At 41.7% G+C, this 10,339-nt stretch overlaps 1 long non-coding RNA gene across 1 annotated transcript in view; it reads left to right on the forward strand.

The window, feature by feature from the left end:
* The window catches only part of LOC139457751 (uncharacterized), a 291,878-nt gene extending 284,991 nt beyond the window's left edge, over positions 1-6,887 (forward strand). Inside the window, exon 5 of the long non-coding RNA XR_011652630.1 lies at positions 6,850-6,887. This is a non-coding gene — a long non-coding RNA (uncharacterized lncRNA). The remainder of the gene's footprint in view (positions 1-6,849) is intronic.
* The last annotated feature ends 3,452 nt before the right edge of the window (positions 6,888-10,339 follow it).

Raw genomic sequence — 10,339 nt, forward strand, 5'->3', positions numbered from 1 at the left:
GTTATGATCCAATCACGTCTCTTTGAGAAGAAATGACATTCCATCTCGATTGGGTAATTCTAATATCATTTTCTTAATGTCTGTCTGTCATTATGAAGGTTTCATACGTTTTGAGAGTGACATTTCAGATTACATTGTATTTTGAAGTATTTCAATGGACACCATGTCCGTGTAATTTGGATGAAAATAGCATCTTTAAGGTCATCATTATGGCTCTTGTTCCGCTGTCTGTCAAACCACGAATTAATTACCAGGATACCAGGGACAAATGAGATTGTGGAGATTGTCACGATGGTGTGCAAGAGGCTGCTGCTCCTCACAGGAGGCTGACAAACCTTAGTTGTGCAAGGATCGGCTGATTCCTTGTTTCCTTGTTCGAATCCTAGCCGAATATGTTCTTTATCCTGTGAACACCAATGATATTAAGTCTTTCGTTTGTGTAAAGACACAAAACAAATTAATATCGAAGGGGGGGTGGGGGGGGGGGGGGGTGTAAATTGTATACCCGATCCAACCTAAACTGTTACCACACGGTACCATCAACCTAAATCCCCCAGTCCGCATCAACCCGTCAACAATCCGCCCTCACCAATCCACCACTGACCAAGCCTCATTCACCCAACACCAACACATCCTCGTGAAACCAACACCAAACCAACCCACGACGAACAACGACGACCAACCCAACATCAACCCACCCTCATCAACCATCCCCATCAACTCAACAACAACCCATCTCCACCAACCCAAAACCAATCTTACCCTCATGAAACCAACACCAACCCATCCTCATCAACTCAACACCAACCCATCCTCATCTACTCAACACCAACCCATCCTCATCAACTCAACACCAACCCATCCTCATCTACTCAACACCAACCCATCCTCACCAACGCAACACCAACCCACCCTCACCAACCTATCACTCTCACAGTATCGAAATGCTGATATTTTCTATGAAATATGATTGTTCCCGTCACATATGTCAAATGACCTTGCCCCAGCTATAATTACAACTGATCTATGCACGTTTCAAAGCTCAGCCATGACATGCGTGAAATCATGAAAGCCGACAGGTTCAAAATTAAATCCCCGTTAGCAATGTTACGAGCGTGAAAAGACACACATGTTTGACCTTTTGATGTAAAAGTAGCATTTGTTACATCTTACATAACAGTTCTTGACCCGGATACCCAACCGGTAATCAAAAATTATTTCTGCGGCTATGTACCAATTAATATTAAAACCGTTTTTTTCTGATCACGTAAGGCTTCGCCTTGTATTGCCAAATTGTCTGACGGTATTGATCAAAGCGAAGCCTCGCAAATTCCCCCGAGATTAGCATCGTGGGAGAGATTAGAAATAAGCCTCGTTTCGAGGGCAGACCTAAACGATTGTCCCATGTATCGTGATGATATTATGAGGCAGATGAACGGCTATCCATAATGCGGATCTCATTTATAGTATTTATCAACTTTCTATCGACTCTCAGCGAACAACTGATGAGGCTTACAGTGCAAGATGCGCCTGAAATCGTATTACATTTGCCTATTGCCTATACTATTACTAAACCATATGTTATCAAGACGCGTATATCAATAGTAATACTATTAAATGATTGATCGAAGACATGGAAATCGTTCAATTGTTAATACATGTCACAATTTATTCAGTCGAACGTCACTTCAGGCTTTCCTCCCACTTCAAGCTGGCACACTGTGATATGACTGAAATATTGTTCAATGGGATTGAAACCAAACTGTCACTGTCAAAATGACAACAATCATGATTTAAACCCTCATCTTATGCAACATACGTCAGGGCCATATTTGTCCAAATCAGTCGGGGTTATAGATATGTGTCAAAACACATTGACATTGCATTGTGAAGTTGCAGTCCAAGTCGAAAAAGATGTATCCATCTTCAGTCGATCAAATGGATCGAATTGGGTAATTTTAGACGAATCAATTCCTGATAGTCTAAATCTAGTTCCACGCTATATGTTATTTGATTAACGGCGTCATATAGTGAAATGCAGGGCTTGAGTATTCCCGACACGTTCAACAGAGGACGGATAATAAAACGCGGAATAGTCAAATCTAGGCACCGACAAGAAATTGTCACGGCGTGACGTCAGAGGGATCCTCGACTTGTTTCCAAGGTGGTCTGAGCGAGAGAAACCTTCATCGCCGCTGATGTGCCCATTGTATACGCGTCTATCAATTTTCAAAGCGTGTCAGTCATTTTGTCAAGCCTTCAGGCTTCTCGCCACGTCTTACAGAATTTGGTCAGATACAGTTTTAGGCGGAATACGGCACCGAAATTTCATTCCAAGATTTTAATGTTTCTGCTGGCCCAATGACTCTTCTGTACACGGGGACCAACGAAAGCAGAGCATATTTTGCTTCCATTTAGAAAACATTGGCCCGTTGGCAAAGAAGGGATGTGATCCATTCTTGGTCGGGGCATTTTTATTATAAGACCGTTATTGGTAACACATACTGCCTGAATGATATGAAAGGGGTTTGAGCCGGTCCACATGGATGTAATTTCACTCTCGTAGGATCGATGAGACAAGACAACGGGCCCCTGCGGCCACGACGAGCTGACAAGCATCAACCAACTGGTTCTAAAGCCGTGTTGATTAAATCTAGCACAAACGCAATTCCGCAAATCAAAGTTTACAGGGCAATTACGATCACTGTTTTAGACATTTTTGGCAAATACTCCTCAGAAGTGAACGACAAATAAAATTCAAGTCCTTGTGAAAGATGTGCTAATAGATTGGCGTCTCCGCAACGCTGGACAGAGCATGGCAAAGACCTCCACTGGACACGATGATGCTAGGATACAAGGCACCCACGGTGGAGCAAGCGCTTTATCAATTGTACATAGTCCTTTAGGTGTCCTCTTTCAATTTTGTGCGCTTCTCTCTCGCCAATTTCCGATTGCGAGAAGTAGCTGAGAGCCACCGTCTATGACAGCCACCTCGTCCTAGCATCTCTGATTAAATACAATCCTGGATTCTCAAGGAGAGATCTCAAAGACAGAGCTACTCGCTTGGTTTCCAGCGTGCTTGCTAGCTTCAGCTCTTATTGTTCAAGTGGAGTGAGGACTTTGCATTAAATTGGGATTATACATGGAACTAATAATATCACGGCCATTTATGTTTTTGATTATTTTCATATTTCCGGGTTTGGATAGTTCGTTTGTACATTTCCTATGTTTTCGAAAATATGTTCTTTGTATATCGTTTCAATTAATGTGCCACTTTAGAAATGATGAGTGACAATTTCAAGTTGAATTTCAAGCCGCCCTTAATAAAATACCAGCCACATTACGGCGGAACCAGACACTTCTTTAATTGCTGCTACTACTAACACCACATTTTACTACCACTAGTACAACTACTACTACTAATAGTCCTGCTACTGCTGCTGCCGCTGTTGCTGCGAGTACAATTACTACGTATTTAACGACATCCACATCGCTTACTGTGGACCGCCTCCGTGGTCTAGTGGTATTCCCGTAAAACGGAAGGTCCGGGGTTCGAACCCAGCCTCTTCATACTATAAGCTGTTAAAAATGGTACTTGTTGTTACCCTGTCTGGCGCTCGGCATTAAGGGGCTAAAACAAGGAGTCAGTATACTGTGTCTGAGTGGGGAATTCATGTTAAACTGCAGCATGGTACCTCAGTGGGCTAGCACTATAAGATCGGCATTAATGCGGACTAGTACAAGCAGCCACAAACATGTGCATGCACGTCGCTCCGAGTCAGTAAACTATGCCTGTGTTGGGTATTCATGTTAAACTGCAGCATGGTATCTCAGTGGGCTAGCACTATAAAATCGGCATCAGTCCGGACTAGTACAAGCAGCCACACACACATGCATGTATATCGCTATATAACTGCAATAATGTTGAACGCTACGTTTAACCCTATTTCCCCTCGCCCTTTACTGTGCTACATCATCACCTTCATCTGCAGCAGCGATTACTGCATCGTCATCTTCCGTCGGTCATTGCCACACTGGTATTTTGACCCCGTGCAATACAAAAAGTTAACTATTTCTTCAGGGCAATCAATATCGGTAACAGATCTACTGACGTTCATTGATTGGGGTCTGCCATCAATTGCCCTCACTTTCACATCTGCCTGGCCCATGGACAAGCCTCTAGTTTTTCTCGTCTTGTCCTTAATGTTGTCTACAATAGTTACGCGCACAGAACAGCGTAAACCAAAGCTAACTCCGTTCCGTCGAAGTGGAAAATACAAGTTTTTTGATCGTGCGTCGTGGAAATTAAATATTTGAGTCTATGTATTGCTCGTTTGGAAGAGTATAATCTTCGTAATAATGATGACGGCGGTCGGTTGATCGCACGCGTAATCAAAAGAGCTTAATGTGGAAAGTTTTCAGTGGCATATCAGTTCTGAGATAATAGGAAATTCATTGGGCGGTAACTAACTGCCGTGCCTAGACTGGCTTTGTTTAATGTGAGATTCACATACATGCCTCTTGCTGACTGACTCACTTCGTCGTGCTCCTGCTTCTTTCTGTCAACCCAGGGCTGATCTTTTTATTTCGGTCTCTCTGTCTATCACCATCATCACCTCATGTGTTGCTTGTAGCCATACCGCAGGTAGGGTTCAGTAAAACTGGCGGCGGAAAATAAAGGGATGGGTGACAGGGCTCGAGTAAATGATAATAGTAATGAGTGAGTAATTAATGCAGCTTTGAACAGTATTCCAGTATCACGGCGTGTCAGCTTAATGTCCGAGAAAACCCGAACGTTTACAAGTTAGGTGAAAACCACGAGCACGGGTATGCTGCTGACAAACCAAACCGGGGTGAAACGGGATTCGAACCCATAATCATAGGTTCCTGGCATGACCAAGGGACGCAACTCTGCACCGCGAATTGCGGTTCCTTAGACGACTGGGCCATCCGTGCCCATAATAATCATGGTGGTTAATGGTACTACTACTACTACTACTTATAATAATAATAATCAGAGTCGTCATCATCATCTTTTCATTCAGTGTCGCCGACACAATGATCCGGGAACGAACCATGTGTTCCCGCACTCCTGTCAATGTATTGACGAACTAACGATTGAAGTCAGACTCGCGTTATGCCATCTCTTGAACACATTTAACTTACAGATTATCCTGAAGTTGTTGACACAAACTGTTAACTGATCACACAACGATCGTACCCTGACGTCTTGAACGTGCTTCGAGCCTCCCGCAAACGAGCAATGAATCGAAATGAACTATCAATTTTCTTAGACAGCGTTGAATAACTCGTCCCTGGGTATATTGTACCTTTGATAGAGGGATCGGTTGACCGAGAGTAGGCGTTCTCGCCAAGCTCCTCAAGGATCGCGTCCGCAGACTCCGTGGTGTCTTACTCGAGTATAAACGCCGTGCTCTGTCATAGGATGTATTTTGGAGCTGACCCTTGTATATTTGACCTTCTGACCTTCCGCACGTGCTGTATCTCCGGGAAGATCTGCGGTATCTTTTATCCTTAAGTGTCTTCGTATAGTTCTAGGTTCAACATTCTTCACATCAACGTAACACAAATGTTTGATAGATTTTGTTCTATTTTCATGCCGCTGCCTGTGTTCTTTACTGCGGGCACTGTAGCTCACCTGGGATATATCTCGGCTGTGTTTGCTTCTACTGTTGGATGCAAAGAGTGAAGTAATTCAAAGTAGTTCAGTCATAAAACCAATTAGATTCAACTGTAACCTGTTATACCTGACATGAGCTAATATGATTAGAGGGAATGAAACAAATTGCAAGTACATGTAGTTCCATGACATATCTTTACCCAACCAAGCAACTTTTCTACATTTATCGTTCCTTGAACCTGATACATTAGGCCACGCCCGTTTGTGGAGTCGTCTTGCAGACTCTGTTGTGTTGTGCTTAACACTGTCCCTGATTTGGTATCGTTCTCTACCGACTCTCGTGTTAATGAATAAACAAGTAGGCCATACAGTGTTATAGTTGACTTTGTGTTTAGGTGGAGGGTTGACTCCGGGTTTTACGTATATACCCCCATAAACGCAAAATTAATCTTAATTTCCAATAGTTAGTTCAGGGAATGATGCCTTAGAAGAATTCTCCCGACACTCCTGTAGAAATAGTGCTTGTGTTTTAGAATACAACGGACAGGTTAATGGAGAGTGGCCTTATATTCAGCATCATTCTTATCATCATCATTGTCAAACTGCAGAATTGTCCGAAACCGAATCGCTTCACGAAATTTGATTGAGGCAGATTGTGAATGTGTGATAGTTTCATTCGAAAACGAACACATTTGTTCCGAAAAGATATTGTTTGTCAAGACAAAACACATCCACTTTATGTTTGTGTAGTATTGTTTTGTGATACCCGGAAATAATGTTCTGTAATAAAGGAAGTAACATTGTGTAAAACTCGGAAGTGATGTCTTTTAAAACCTGATGTACTCTCTTGTAATACCCGGGAGTAATCTTATTAATACCCGAAAGTAATGAATTGTAATACCCGGAAGTAATGTCTTGTAATACCCGGAAGTAATGAATTGTAATACCCGGAAGTAATGTCTTGTAATACCCGAAAGTAATGAATTGTAATACCCGGAAGTAATGTCTTGTAATACCCGAAAGTAATGAATTGTAATACTCGGAAGCAATGTCTTGTAATACCCGAAAGTAATGCCTTGTAACACCCGGAAGTTGTGTTTGTAATACCCAGAAGTACTGTAGTGTAATCCCCAAAAGTAATGTCTGACAGGATAAACGTGTGACAATGGATTAAGGATATCCTACTAAAATATGTTTCTCTTTTGCAGATGGATTTTGTTATGCAGTCTGGGAATAATTACTAAGGTAAATAATATCTTACTTCCAAAGTAATGCAGTAATGCATTGTGTGATATTAATGTCACGTCCTGAACGCTGGTTGGGGTGGTGTGCGCTTTAACCCCGCTAATTTGTTTAAGAGATCGGGTGTACTAATGGCGACTGATTCGATTCACTATAAGTCTTCTTGGAATCATTTGTGTGTTAATTGTAATCAATGTATATGCAATTCAGATAATGTACATTTGTAATGCATTGATTTTTTTCATACAATGTTGATAAGGGAATCGGATGGTCAGGCTCGCTGACTTGATTGATGCATGTCAAATTAAAAAGATTAATGCTCATGATATCAGTCGCAGAATTGTCTGGTCAAGACTCGAATATATTCTTTTTTCGACGTCAGATCTCTGGAATAATGCTGACATAATACTTACACAATGTTGCACAATGCTGACTTAATACTTACACAATCAGGACATGACACCATCACAATGCTGACACAATACTTACACAATCAGGACATAACACCATCACAATGCTGACTTAATACTTACACAATCAGGACATAACACCATCACAATGCTGACTTAATACTTACACAATCAGGACATGACACCATCACAATGCTGACACAATACTTACACAATCAGGACATAACACCATCACAATGCTGACTTAATACTTACACAATCAGGACATAACACCATCACAATGCTGACTTAATACTTACACAATCAGGACATGACACCATCACAATGCTGACACAATACTTACACAATCAGGACATAACACCATCACAATGCTGACACAATACTTACACAATCAGGACATAACACCATCACAATGCTGACACAATACTTACACAATCAGGACATGACACCATCACAATGCTGACACAATACTTACACAATCAGGACATAACACCATCACAATGCTGACTTAATACTTACACAATCAGGACATAACACCATCACAATGCTGACACAATACTTACACAATCAGGACATAACACCATCACAATGCTGACACAATACTTACACAATCAGGACATAACACCATCACAATGCTGACTTAATACTTACACAATCAGGACATAACACCATCACAATGCTGACTTAATACTTACACAATCAGGACATGACACCATCACAATGCTGACACAATACTTACACAATCAGGACATAACACCATCACAATGCTGACTTAATACTTACACAATCAGGACATGACACCATCACAATGCTGACACAATACTTACACAATCAGGACATAACACCATCACAATGCTGACTTAATACTTACACAATCAGGACATAACACCATCACAATGCTGACTTAATACTTACACAATCAGGACATAACACCATCACAATGCTGACACAATACTTACACAATCAGGACATAACACCATCACAATGCTGACTTAATACTTACACAATCAGGACATAACATCATCACAATGCTGACTTAATACTTACACAATCAGGACATGACACCATCACAATGCTGACACAATACTTACACAATCAGGACATAACACCATCACAATGCTGACTTAATACTTACACAGACAGGACATGACACCATCACAATGCTGACTTAATAATTACACAATCAGGACATGACACCATCACAATGCTGACTTAATACTTACACAATCAGGACATAACACCATCACAATGCTGACTTAATACTTACACAATCAGGACATAACACCATCACAATGCTGACTTAATACTTACACAATCAGGACATAACACCATCACAATGCTGACTTAATACTTACACAATCAGGACATAACACCATCACAATGCTGACACAATACTTACACAATCAGGACATAACACCATCACAATGCTGACTTAATACTTACACAATCAGGACATGACACCATCACAATGCTGACTTAATACTTACACAATCAGGACATGACACCATCACAATGCTGACACAATACTTACACAGTCAGGACATAACACCATCACAATGCTGACTTAATACTTACACAATCAGGACATAACACCATCACAATGCTGACACAATACTTACACAATCAGGACATGGCACCATCACAATGCTGACACAATACCATCATTGTCGTGATATAATGCTTTCACGAGATGACACTAATGTGGTAAAGATATAAACTTCCTCTTTGATCATCAATGGAACATATTAAACTGTTTTCTTCACCGAATGTACCGTTACACGGTTCGTCCTAATCACGAAGCTCATGGAAACTCCACAAAACCCATCATTTATTAATCCGAAAATTTGTCAAACCGGACATTCGTCATTACGGTCTGTTTTTAACCGTGAACATATTTTGTATGAACATGTTGATGTCCGGCGGGAGGCAGGAACGGTAGAGCAAGACATGCTTACCCTTTTCGCGAACACCTGGTGTCATTTCTGATTTCGTGCAGGCGATTTATACCGATGTACAAGTATTCTGTTTAAACGTTTATATCTAATAGCTATTTTGATCACAAAGACAGTCATAATAAATCAGCCAGGGTATTAGACTGTGTCATTCCGGTTAACATCAATTACATTCATGTTATAATGTCTCAGTGACGCTCTGACAATATCAGGGCATGGGTGACCAAGAACTATAAAGCGCCGTAATTCGCCGTGCAGAGTTGTGGCCCTTGAGTGTGTCAGAAACCTGTGACCGTGAGTTCGAATCACAGATTCACCTTGATTATGTTTCTAGTTATGTCAGCACCATATCTGTACTCGTGTTTCACGTCTCATACCTGTACTCGTGGTGCTCGTGTTTCACGTCTCATACCTGTACTCGTGGTGCTCGTGTTTCACATCTCATACCTGTACTCGTGGTGCTCGTGTTTCACATATCATACCTGTACTCGTGGTGCTCGTGTTTCACATCTCATACTTGTACTCGTGGTGCTCGTGTTTCACGTCTCATACCTGTACTCGTGGTGCTCGTGTTTCACATCTCATACTTGTACTCGTGGTGCTCGTGTATCACGTTTCATACCTGTACTGGTAGTGCTCGTGTTTCACATCTCATACCTGTATTCGTGGTGCTCGTGTTTCACATCTCATACCTGTACTGGTGGTGCTCGTGTTTCACATCTCATACTTGTACTCGTGGTGCTCGCGTTTCACGTTTCATACCTGTACTGGTGGTGCTCGTGTTTCACATCTCATACTTGTACTCATGGTGCTCGTGTTTCACATCTCATACCTGTACTGGTGGTGCTCGTGTTTCACATCTCATACCTGTACTCGTGGTGCTCGTGTTTCACATCTCATACCTGTACTGGTGGTGCTCGTGTTTCACATCTCATACTTGTACTCGTGGTGCTCGCGTTTCACGTTTCATACCTGTACTGGTGGTGCTCGTGTTTCACATCTCATACTTGTACTCGTGGTGCTCGTGTTTCACATCTCATACCTGTACTGGTGGTGCTCGTGTTTCACATCTCATACCTGTACTGGTGGTGCTC

Source organism: Haliotis cracherodii, unplaced genomic scaffold, assembly GCF_022045235.1.
Source record: "Haliotis cracherodii isolate W230 unplaced genomic scaffold, xgHalCrac1.p SCAF_12, whole genome shotgun sequence".
Taxonomy (NCBI): domain Eukaryota; kingdom Metazoa; phylum Mollusca; class Gastropoda; order Lepetellida; family Haliotidae; genus Haliotis; species Haliotis cracherodii.